This window comes from Bactrocera latifrons, unplaced genomic scaffold (genome assembly GCF_001853355.1).
Source record: "Bactrocera latifrons isolate USDA-ARS-PBARC rearing strain unplaced genomic scaffold, ASM185335v1 scaffold_274, whole genome shotgun sequence".
In the NCBI taxonomy this organism is placed as follows: domain Eukaryota; kingdom Metazoa; phylum Arthropoda; class Insecta; order Diptera; family Tephritidae; genus Bactrocera; species Bactrocera latifrons.
In genome coordinates, this window is record NW_017536341.1 from 315413 (window position 1) to 328975 (window position 13563).

The 13563-nt window shown below is 36.8% G+C and overlaps 1 protein-coding gene across 8 annotated transcripts in view; it reads right to left on the bottom strand.

Annotated features, from left to right (window-relative positions):
- The window catches only part of LOC108969987 (putative GPI-anchored protein pfl2), a 198825-nt gene that overhangs the window by 175158 nt on the left and 10104 nt on the right, over positions 1-13563 (bottom strand). The window contains exon 1 of one of the 8 annotated variants that reach the window (XM_018935055.1): positions 13217-13250. The exons of the other annotated variants lie outside the window; for them this stretch is intronic. The gene's annotated coding sequence lies outside the window, so the exon portion shown is untranslated. Of the gene's footprint in view, positions 1-13216; positions 13251-13563 lie in introns of those variants that run through there. 8 annotated transcript variants of the gene reach the window in all.

Sequence of the window (13563 nt, forward strand, 5' to 3'; positions counted from 1 at the left end):
GAAAAATGCAATAATTAGAGCAGATCAGATATATTTTTACAAATATAATTTATATGACACTTGTGAATGAGCGCAACAGAAATGTATGATCACATGTATATGTGTACATGCGAAGGGAAAAGTGGTTAGAATCTGCACGAGGCCTATGGCGGGCTCAATACTTTTTGAAGGTTAGAAAACCTAGTTTTTCACTAGTTTAAAAGAACGTTAACGTTAACGATAAAAGAAATAATCTAATACAGAGTAAATTAAAACTTATTCTTTAAAAATTTTTGTCACTTTTTACAAACCCCAATATTCTCTTTCTAGGTTTTGCAAGTAGAATTTTATTCAACCTTTTAGGTTTTATTCTATTACTCTGTTTGCTCACTGCGTGACCACCTTTCGAAAATAAACTGTCGGATAGAACTGATGTACTATAGCAACAATTGTTAAGTATTTGAAAGCTACTTTATATTTGTACATACATTATAAAATTGTGTTTGTAAATCGCCCCATAATTCCAGCGAATTTTCTGCTAGCCTTCCAACTGGGATATGCATACATATACAGTCTAACCTGGATAAGCTAGAGTTCAAGTTAGCAAAATCTCATTCTCGCTCATGGAGGTTTCTCACTAAGCCAAGTTTCTCGCTAATGCAGGTCTTTTATGAATGTATGTATTTTTATAGTAGCTATAGCTCCTCCTAAATAACATATATAAATAAATATAGCCCGACTGTCCCTAATAAAAATATAGATAAGTAATAGTCTCATTTACGGAGGTGAATGAGAGAAAAACGACTCGCTCCTACAGAAGTTTATGTTTTTCGCTAATAGAGATTTTGGGAGCTTAAAATAATGAGTCCTGGCTGTTACTCTCACTTATCCAGTTCTCCCTTAGCCAGGTTTGACTGTATATGAATAACTCATCTGACATAACCAACAATTCGTTTCTTCTTATCTTCCAATTTTTAAACATAATGCTGCACATTATAATTTTTTTTCACCTAACGGTCGCACGTATCACCTAAAACTAAGCAAGCTAAATATATACATTTATACATATAAATTATCAGGATGAGGAGGAAACTTGAAATCCGGGTAACTGTCTGTCTGTCAGTCTGTTCCTGCAAGCCGTAACTTGATTAAAAATTTAGTAATATTGATGAAACTTCGTATGCGCATTTCTTGGCAAAAAAAAAAAAAAAAAGTTCATAGGTGGTCGTAATCGGACCACTGCCGAATAAGAGTAAAAAATTTTTTAAAAGTGGGTGTGGCACACGCTCAAAAAGTTTAATATATACATCTTTCTTTTGGAGTCATGACCAGAAGTTCACGGAAGTGAGGAAAGTTTTCTGATTGTCATTCACTTGGGAATGGCAAGAAACGATTCTTTTACATATGGCTCAAGCAGCTCACGACTTCCAGTTCTTGACCAAGTATCCTCTGGGTAGCCAGAAAATATCCGTTTGAATGCGAGCTAAAATGAGAAGGCGAAACATCTCCTCCTTTTGATGGCGACCATGGCAAAAGCACTAAAGATAACGATTTAAGTGCATGCACCTGGAATGTCCAGCTCCTTAATTGGGGAGCTGCCGCTGACCAGATGGTTGATGTCCTCGTTAGAGTGAAGGCTGATATCACCGATTTGGTGTGGGATTCGTGGTATGAGACGATGAACGTGAATCGAAACGAATCTCTTCAACATATCGCTGATTTGCGTCCCGACGGAAGAGAAGGAGGATTTGACCAAAGACGCCCATTATGAGCGCTTAGAGCGCACCTACGAGAGCTGGTCCCGCCACGATTTCAGAACATCGACTACTATCACTACCTTATTGTTGCCAAGATACGCACCCGCCTCTGTGCAGCAAAAAACGCCCGCAACAAACACAAGGAAGGTTCGACGTCGAGAAGTTGCAAACACAACAGATAGCCGAACGATTTTCTACTCACCTTGCACTCCTGCACTAGTCAACAACTCGATATAAGTGAACTGTGGGACGGCATTTCAAACTCTTTACGTACAGCCGCAACCCAAACCATTGGTTTCCGGAAAGTGAAAAGAACAGCTGGAACGATGAGGAGTGCCCGACATATCCAAAATATGTCCTGCGCGCAATGTGTCTCCGCATGACACTGACCACCTCTTTTCGCCAACCCACGTATCTGACACCCCTCTCCATTTGGTCCGAATCAGTCAAAACAGCACGTTTCTTGTTCCTTCCGTTAGATGACGCCAATGAAAACTTAGCGAGTCCTTACCATACAAATGGTGACTAGGTCTCCGCTAAAACAACAACATGAGGAGTGCTATGTTGCAGTGGAGAGAAAACAGACTGCCTGTCTCGAAGCGTTACAATCGATCACAACACGTGCGGGACGGGACATACCGAGAGTTGAGGAGGAAAACTAGACGCATTTGCAGACATGCAAATGACATTGCATGCATCAGCTTCTTTGTAAAATATGGTCGGACGAAAGCATACCCAACGAGTGGAATTTAAGTGTACACAATCTACAAAAAGGAAGACCCTACAATCTTCACTAACTAACCTAGGATAAGTGTCCTAAATATCGCGTATAAGCATTTATCTAGGGTATTGTGTGAAAGGTTAAAGCCCACTGTCAACAAACTGATTGTGCCTTATCAGTGTGGCGTTAGAGCTGAAAAATCAATGTCTGAATTTGGTAACCCCGCAAAACTAATACGGCTATGTAAACTGACGTTGGGCAACACTAAAAGCTGTTCGATACCAAACGATGTTCCAGACAAAGCGACCCCCTATCGTGCGACCTCTTCAATCTGCTGCTGGAGAAAATAATTCGAGCTGCAGAACTTAAATGAGCAGGTACAATTTTCTATAAGAGAGCTGCTGGCGCATGCTGATGTTATTGATACCCGCAGCGTTAGTTCTGCTTTCTTCAGACTAGATAAGGAAGCAAAGCAAATGGGTCTGGCAGTGAACGAGGGGAAGACGAAATATCTCCTGTCATCAAACAAACAGTCGTCGCACTCGTGACTAGGCTTCCACGTCACTGTTAACAGTCATAACTTCGAAGTTGAAGATAATTTTGTCTATCTTGGAACCTGCATTAACAGCAACAACATCGTCAGCCTCGAAATCTAAAGCAGAATAACTGAGAATTAAATTTTACCCCTGAAATATAAACGGGGTCAATTTTAAACAAGGGGCGTGGCACCTCCCACTTTGAGTTGAAAAACTTATCTTGATCTGATTCTTTTTTTCCGAGTGTTCAAATCAAGAAGCAATTAATATAACGAATATTAAATGAAGCTTAAAATCTCACCTTTCAAATACTATATTGTATGACACAATTTGTTTGGTAGCACTGGAGATATACGACATCTATTGGCCAAAATACGACTACCAAATATAAAGATTTTGGAACTTCCGGGTCTCTTTATACCGCATATATCGGTCAATATGTGAGTTATGTAAAGAAAATTGATAATGTGACTTAGACCCCATATTACTAACAGGCCTTATGTTACTGAAGGTACTTTCTTGGATTTAATCCTTGCAAGTTTCAAGACTATGAAATGTTTGGTTATAACTAGTAGAACTTAGCTTTTTCTTACTTCTTTTGGACTAACTTATGATGGTCAGTCCAAATACTAAAAGAGTTTTCAGCTTGATCGGAACTATCTTGAGAGTTCATGCGATATATGCATTAACCCTGATACTTTCTATGCTCTTTTTAATAGCTAATGCTAAAAAACTTTCTATCTATCTACTGCCATTGAAAATAGCTAAATTGTTGCGTGTTCATTTATTATCATGAAATAAGATTTGCAAAATGGCGTCGACTAGGCAAGTTCGAGTTGTAGAAGCACATATTTGACCTAGTGAAACGTTTAGAAATTTTATGAGGATGACAATATTTTATATCCTGGGTCGGAATACATATGTATGCATTTATGTGTTTATTTACTATTTCCCTTATGTTGTCATAATTTTCATTTTGCTAAATTACAATTTCCGAAAAAAACCATGAAAACATCAGACACTGGGACCATGTGACGGAAACATTATACAAAAATTGATGCATCGAATAAAAGCACCGATGCATCGAAATTAAGTGATGCATCACATTAAATAAACATCGATATTTCAACGATTGATACCGGCCGTCACTATTATACACTATAAGCGATAGCTGAGAGCAATTACGCTTCTACAAGGTACGTTCAAAAGTAAACAGGACTTTTTGAATTTAGCTCTCCCTGGTGGCGCCATCTATATGTCGACTGGTGCGTTAAAATTTGCTATCTCTATCGAATGTCCAGCGAGAATTATGAATGATTTTATGACATTTCATTGATTGGAAGCGAAGTTATTGCATTTTAAGTTTTAGTATGTATGTGTTATCAGTGCGAAAATGATCTTTGAACAAAGAGCCAACATTAAATTTTGTTTTAAAATTTGTAAAGCTTTTACCAAAACGCTTCAATTGATGAAAGAAGTTTATGGCGCACAAGAGTGCACAAGTGCCATCAACGTTCTCAAAGTGGTCGTGAGGACGTAAATGCCAATCAAAATCCGTGATCACCGGAAATTCCATCGATACTGTGCATAAGTTCATCAAAAATCAGCCGGAATCATCATTGAAATTCATGGAAATGGAATTGAACATCTCCAAAACATCGATTTATCGTATCGTTTTTCCTTTTCGGAAAAATGCATTTGCGTATGAAAGGAAAGCGTTATTGCCATTCAAAAGGCTTGCACCGACATACTGTCGACCATACCGGCCAACGAGCCAAAACACTCGTTCGACATGCTTTTGAACCGTGCAAAAAGCTGTACTGAAGCAGAAGGAGATTTTTTTTAATAAAATAAATTCAATTTGTCGAAAAAACCCATTTTTTCCTTTTTTTTTAGTAATGTTCACTTTGGAACGCACCTTGTATATTCAAAAGTAGCGTACATTTGCCTCCTAATAATTGTTACTTTGTATCATTAAGTAACTTATTAATTGTGCAAGAAAGCCAAGAGAAAAAAAACACACGAACTGCAAAGAAACGGCATACATGTTTGAAACTTCTCTAAAACCAAATAATAATTAAACAGCAGAACATAGCAAAACAGTCAATAATGATACAAGGAAAAAGTAATAACCAAGAATATCGAAAAATACGCAAGAACATGTTTTAAACAAAAAAGTATAAGGTAAACTGAAATCTGAATTAAAGTCGAGGCAGTATAAACTGCTCATACCCTACACACGATGTAAATATATTTGTATAGTGGTTTTAAGGTATAAGTCCAGAGGAGATTGATTTCCAAATTTTTGAACACTGTGTTGTGATTTTTCTTGTCAACGTTAATGATGTGTTAAGGCTATAGTGAAAACGCTAACAAGCAAAAAACATGCTGTCTAAATGTTCTTCTTGTTATTATTTTCGTCTTAACCAGGTATATGAGACTGCGCAAGCAGGCTGCCAAACCGGCACCCGTTTAGAAACAACGAATGGTTCATCAGCATGGCACTGTGTACAGGTATCAGCTGCGGCTACGTGGACCAAAAATCACAGCGTAGCCGCTAAATGAAAGTTATAAAAAATTTTAAACCAAAACAATGCCAGCAAACATACAAGCCCAGTAAACAAGATACATTCATTTACGCTTACATATAATTCCATACATGTATACGCATACAACTTTGGTATATGGTCGTAGAGTTCGCACAACGTACAACACATGCTCAGAGAGACTGCTGGTGCAGTGTTGTCAGCGACAACACCTCGTGGTAATAACTCTTGAGCGGCATAACAGCGACTTTGTGAAGTAGTTTGGTAGTCGGTGATGGTGGGGTTTCCGCTACAATCACCAACGCAACGACAAACCAGTTACAAATATTGTTAAGTTCTTGTTGTATATGCATACATATATCTGTATACCTTGTTAGCAGTTTCTGCTGCCGGTAACGACATTGTTCTCTTCGCTATCAAAAATACATAGCTATATGTAAGTATATGTATATACTATACATGTGTGCAAAAGATAGTAAGAATTTTTTATATAAATTTCGCGCGAAGACTCCTTCATCGTTTTTGAAAGGTTGGTGGGACTACCAGTGGCATATGTATGTATAAGCCAAATGTCACATCAAAATAATCATTAGTGTTTAGTATACGCTTTTCATTCTAAAGAGCATTCGGCGATTTTTACGATCAGTGAAATTATTCAATAAAGATGTTGCATTTTCAAAAAATGCTTTTCGACTACCAGGATCTCGTGAAGCGCGAAACGCCTTAGATCTATGCTAACGATCCGAAACAGACGAGTAATCCGTCGAACATCGTGAATATCGTGGCAAAGGTGCTCCGAAGCCGAAAAAACACGTTAAAGCAGAACAAAAATCAAGACTATGTTGACAGTTTTCTTCGATTATCGAGGTGTGATGCACTCCGAATTCTTTCCGATCGGTCAAACTGGCAACAAGGAAAACTATTTGAGTGTTATGCGTTGTCACGCGAAGCTTTCGTAAAAAGGAGCCGGAATTATGGGCTGGCAATACTTGGTTTTTTAACCATACCAATGCATCGTCGAAGATGGCATTGATTCTAGATGAGTTTTTGGGAAAAATTTTAACCAATGTCACAGCTCCCACCGTTTCGCCTGAATTAGGACGGTGTAACTGCTGAGTATTTAGCAAACAATTAAAGACATTAAATGTGAGTCGCTACGCGCATTTAAGGCTATTCCGGAAATTGACTTTAACAGTTGTTTCGAAGATTGGAAAAAACATTGGAACGAGTGTATTAGGGCCAAGGGGAATTACTTTGAAAGGGACGGCACAGATTTTAAAAATTAAATTAAGAACTTTAAAATTATGAAAAAACTGACTTTTAAAACTATTAATTTAATTTTCACTTTATCAATAACAGATATAAATATAATATATATATATATATATATTTGATTCATGTTAAATTATACCAAATCTAGAAAATATGTTTAAAAAATTGCGATTCCAAGTATTATGTGGTAATGTTTCATTAGAACACAAAAAAACTCGCTAACATTAGTATAATTTAACATGAATCAAATATCTGGTCAAGCTTTTCCATTAAGTAGTCCGCAAAACCATGTTATTCAAGTAGGAGAATCAGATTATTAAATTATTACATATATTGCATACATTCGTATATTTATGGCGAATCTCCTGAATTATGTAAAAACAACAAAAAGGCATAGTGGCGTATATATGTACAGACGCATGCTTCTCATTCATAAAAAAAACGGAAAACTCGCAAATGTGGAAAATGTTCTGTGGATCATTCTGACCAACTTTACTTACGAGCCTATGAATCTAAAACTGGTTTCGAGTTTGCGATTATCAGGGGGGAAGTTATTTTTAGGTATCATACAAATTTGATCAGTTTTGGAGACATGCGAATGAAATTTAATACGGAAATGCATTTTGATATTCTATTGATCATTTATCGGAATTGGTCCGATCGGTCAACTATAGGACATATCTTCCATACAACCGAATATTCAGATTTTTCAACTTCGGCTTTGCGAAACCGGGTTTAGAGTCTTAGGCAAAGTTGTTCAGAATGATCCGTAGAACGTTTCCTGAACACGTGATTTTGTAGAAAGAAAATCGATCCGCACATATATAGTTTATATGGTCTCTAACGTTTCCTTCTGGATGTTACAAACTTCGTGGCAAACTTAAAATACTAAGTTCTAGATATAATAAATATATATCGTAAAAATGCATCTTAACATACATATGTGGATGACCAAAAACTCACGGTCCATATGTACAAAATACATATATGTAAATACGTACAAACTCTAAAGTATGGATAAACGTAATGTATCTACCTACTACATGCTTATCTCACTAATGCACAAGCAGTTTCTCACAGCCAAATAGCCGTCCGTCCGACGCCCAATTTGATGACGGTAACCGCGCAAGGATTTCCAATGAAATGTGAAGTGAAATCTCCTAGGTTTCAAGAATGAGTAAGAAGAAAAACAGGCAATTCTGACAATTCGTTCTACAAAATATGTTTATAAAATAAAGCCTTACAGGTAGTTGATTTAATGAGCAATACAACGAACGTTTGCTTTGTGCCCAAGGTCGTGCGAGGCATTGTCACAACAGGAGGTATACAGGATTTATTTTCGGCTTGTGTTGTTTTTTTTATTTTTATTGAATATAAGATATAATTTTCGAATTTCCACACCGTGCAGATATATAGTTCTTTTTCAATGCCAGGTCATACTTAACGACTTGTTGAACATTTTTGAAAAATTTCCAACCAAGGCAAATTTGGTATATTTAAACAACTAGCCAAAGTACATAAAAATTCATCCCTATAAGAAGGATATTCACACACATTTAGATAATTGGTATGGACACTTACGTGTAGCCCGAAAATGTGATAATTTGGTTGAAGCGGAAGATAAAAACCTCGTCATATATGTACATACATATGTAAATCTTGGTTTATACACGGACATTTTCGTGGCTCATTATCGGGAAATTCTCCCTTTGTATTACCCATTGCATTCGCATGAGCGATATGAGTCAATTGCCATTTTTATTACAGAACACTGCGAGCTAATTGTTTATTGTGACTTCTGTTTTCTGCGCTTAGTTCTTTCAGTATGATGTGTCACGCAAAGCTTGGTAAGCTAATGGCCCTTTATTCGCTCATTTCTAAAGTATTTCTATTATAATAGGTTGTCAAAAAAGTCTTGCGGTATTTTTATTAAACTTTCAATTGTTAATAACATTTTTTTTTGATGACTCATGCCCAGCTCTTGACCGATGCTACGGCTGCTACTATGCCGGTCTCTTTAGACCAATTCAGCGATTTTATCGCAATTTTCGACGATAGGCCTTCCCGAGCGTGGCGCATCTTCGACCACCTCTACACCAGAACGAAAACGTTGAAAACATCGTTGTGCGGTGGAAATGGAAATTGTATCGGGGCCATAAACTGCACAAATTTTATTGGCGGCTTGAGATGAATTTTTGGCTTTATCGTAGTAGTGCTGTAAAGTATGCCGTATTTTCTCTTTATTTTGCTTAATGTTTGCGACGCTATAACTCACGAACGACTTAAAAGAAACGACAATCAATCAAACACGTGTTAACGCGTGACATGAGCTTTCCAAAAAGGTATAGCATAACCCGATGCGACGAATAAAACTAGAACTACGCGCTCTCAGCGCCAAGTAGCGAAAATGCCGTAAGAGTTTTTTGACAACCTAATACTTGTATTATGTTACAGATGTTTTTAAAACAAATGATAAAATTCACATTTGGGTTATATTTTATTTCATATTAAAAATATTTATTCGAAACCAAGCCCAATTGCAAGCATGAAAAAAAGTGGAAAAGAATGCCGATTTTCGTAGTAGCGAACTGTTACGCTGTGAACACATAGAGAGCGACACGACATGACTGTGAATCCTACTACATGAACATTTGTAAGAAGGCAGCGACATAACAATGGCCGCATGCACACGAGACAGCACAGCTGTTCATGTTGCATGTACACAATTTCACTTCAATGAAATTTTAATATTTTGTTCAAAGTAAAATTTTTTATTCAAATAATAAGTAAATAGGTAAATTTATTTGTTTAACTTGTCAACAAATGACATAACAGAGCTATTTTATGCTTTTATTTGTAAATAACGTCATGTTTGTTATAGCTTTGAATAGTTTTATATTTTAAATATTAGTGGCATCTCTGTCCTGTCAACTCTACTGTCGTCGACAAATTTAAAAATATTTTCAAGTTAGCAAGAGCGACAACTGAGAGCCTGCAATGAGTATATCGCTTGCAGTCTGCAGCTAAAGTTTGCATACTAACTGTCACATCTATTGCCATTGCCGTTACTAAATCTGTATGTGGACATTTGTTATCATAACATAATCATTTGCGTAAAAGCGTCGGGTAGGTAAGTTTGAGCTGATGTACCGCATGTTTTGAGCTCTTGAACTGTTTAAATTTTTATGTCGATGAAAAAAAGGAGAAATATTAAACCAAACATTAATTTTTTGGAAAAATTATTGAATTATTTTGAAAATGTACTTTATATATATAATTTAACACAACCGTCTTAATACTCGCTCTACTAAACTTAATATTACCAAAATGAAACTGCCGCCGGTATAAGTATGTGTAAATGGGATGCCTGTTCGAAATTTTCATAGAAATATAAACTGATCTGTCAAACTGCTGAAGTGACAGTTCATTGCTTTCAACATATGGCATACTAATTAGTACTCCATATATTGTATTCCACAAACAATATGGAGTGTCCACAGTAGGGTGGGTCGATGAAATACGCATCTCATGGCAAAATGTATAAAACAAAAGTTATTTGTCACGTCGTTTGCTACCGAAATGATATATGTGATCATGGCCGTAGGACGAACCGTTCCCGAGATACAAGCCAAGCTCGCCACAGCGCAAGGTGAAAATTGTTGCAGCTCTCAGCTAACCTGTATTGGAAGTGGCTGCTCTTCGGGTTCCTCCCAAGCCCAATCCAACCAACCAACCATATGTCAGGCTTGTTTTAGTCAGGCCAACTTTAGTTTAGGCCAACTTTCTGACTTCTATCCGTTCGTCAGTCATCATACTAAGGAGAATGTTTTCTGGAAGAGCAAAGAAAGCATTCTGTTGAATGGATGAATCGACAACCTTGCGTTGTTTAGCAGGTAAGTATCTCGACCTTTGAATTGCAGCATAGAGATGGCGCGAGCCATCTTTGATTGAAVTGTTGAATCTTATTGAGAACCACAAAGGTGAGTAAACTGTAAGTATGTACTTGACCAAAATCTTTATTTCCTTTGTTGGTTTGTCAGTAGAAATGTATAATCTCAGAATTCTATTTGCACAGGTGARCCAGCGAGATTTGCACATGGTACCTGGATGCATCGACGCTAAATCTGAGGAAAATTGACCGGAAATAACAGCTTCTGATATTCTATAGAGATAAGCTTGGTCTGTGCTAAGTTGGGTCGGATTAATAACCTCAGGAGGTAATTGTCAGGATGGAAAACTTTCAAATTTGACAACAGGCAACTTCTCATAATCAGGGAGCAGTTTACTTATGTCACCAGAGAATGTATTTGGACTCTTTGAGACACCATCTATGTGTTCGAAAAGAGAACGAAATGGAAGTTCATTGAAATGTAGAAGACAAATAACCCACTGTAACACTAGTTTCCGAATGATTCCACCTTTCCAACCTGTGTTCGCGTTGGTGTCATCAGCACCGATAACTTCTAGATGTTCTACATCAACTGAATTGTCTTGTAAATGTTGCCATATAGCTTGCGTCTCATCCTCGGAAGGCTGGCCCGGAAGGAGAGGTGACGTGGCCAAAGTAGTGACAACCAAGTTCCGCTATAAGAGAAATATGTTCCTCTATGACAGTGTCGCGTTAGTACTTTTCACCTATAAAAAGTGTTGATGTTGAATGACGTTTTGAAAGCTTTTCTTTACGTTCATTTTTCTTTGTAATCTTTTTTGTTTCAGGTAGATCAACACTTGCAATGCGACCAGTTCTTCTGGTTCTCTGGTCCAAGAGAAATGGTTGTTCATTGATGGGAACTTTCCTTTCCTTTGGACAAGTGCAAGAAGAAAAATAAATGCATTTACAAGCAGCGATGTCAAATAATTTTCCGGCAGAAGAGACAAAGTCGTCTCTTTTAGAGCTCAAACCTATTGGGTTCCTTAAAAACATTTGTTTAAGAGTCAGAAATTTCTTATGGTATGTGGTGAGCATTTGTACAACTCTGGTATGTGAAACTATCGGAATAGATGACTTTCCGAAAGTATTTCCAACCTTTTTCCAACTATTTCCGTAATATGTTTCCTCCTAGGTTCATAGTTGTCGCCTCGGAGTCGCCCTATTCGAAATCTTTCAAACTGATAACACAAAAGAACATCCTAGTAAGTAGGTAACTGGGACTCAGAGAGATTGTACGGATATATGCCAAACACAGGACATTTCTGTCTAAATTTAAATTTAGATACAGACATTTTCAGTTCTGTGTTCTGTTGAGAGAATATAAGTGATAGCACTCGGCGAAATCAACGACAAGAGTGAATGAACTCGACGAAAAAATATTTGTGTGGAGACCTATCCGAACGTCAAGAAGTGTGGCCGCAAGCCGATTTTCACCATTTCGGTAGCAAATGACGTGACAAATAACTTTTGTTTTATACATTTTGCCACGAGATGCGTATTTCAGGCGCTAGGTAGACAATTTCACGATTTTAGGCGAATTTCCGAAATTTCAAGGCCGGAGTTGGGCTTGAAGATGCAATCCGATCTCAAAACAAAAAGTTTCAAAACAAAAGTTTTCCTGACTCCAAGGAAGTACTAAGGCAACTTTTCCGCACTATTAGAAATCCCGAATCGAAAAAGTCTGGAATCGACCCACCCTACTCCACAGGCAATACGCAGAGTATTACAGTTAGTTTACAATAATTTTTTTCCTGACGAGTTGGCCCGTTATGAGCAGGGTTATAAAGCACGTTGCCCGAACACGAGCAAGACTGCATGTGCATATAGAATCCTTCGTCGCTCAAACTGGTTTTTGGTAGACAAGGAGGCAACGAGGTAACACGAAGAGACCGTGTCGCTTGTATTCGGGTGACACGCATCATGTTCTTGTTCGTAACAGTTGTCTTCTACGCAATTCGGTATCGCATAGTATTCCTAGAAAAAAATTCATTTTAATTTTCTATAGAATCTTTTTTCACATAATAAATAAAATAGATAAAATAGAGGCGAAATTCCCCCAAGCCTCTAAGATTGTAAGTCTCTATAATTCGCTTGAATTTATTACTTTACATATTATGAGGTGTCTTAATAAAACTCAGAGAGTATTTATCTGATGATATGTCGTAATACCAAAACTCGATAAAATCGGGTCAATTCAATTCTTAGCCCTAATAATTATAACTAATATGCGAATATCAACTTCTAGTTGGCTTTTCACTATCTATATCGTTGTTTTAATACTCAAAACCCATTCTTAAGTAATAATCAATTTTAAATAATCATTGCATAAAAACGTACATAAATATGGACATGCATACAAATGTGTGTATACAGGTATAAGTACATACGTACTTATTTACATACCCACACATATGTAAGTTTACAGTTGCTACATTTGTGTATTAAGAATGAACTAAGCGTAATTTATTACTCACACAACTCTTGAAAAGTTTTCGTTGTCCTCGACTATTCGCATATTTTTTTGCATTTAACACTTTCAGTCTACGTTTCTTTCTTCTTGTTTTTGAAATATCCATTTTCCTTTATACCGCCAATCTTAAACATTTTACGAAATTACTTTTAGTATATTTTTATTGTAAATTTATGAAAAACACGACTCTGAAAAATGTTTTTAGTTTTCGCATATCTAAACATATGCTTTAGAAAAGTATATATCCGTTATTTATACATGCACATGGCTAGAGATATTATATTAGGCTGTCAAAAAAGTCTTGAGGAATTTTGCGGTATTTTTATTGAATTTTCAATTGTTCATAAAATT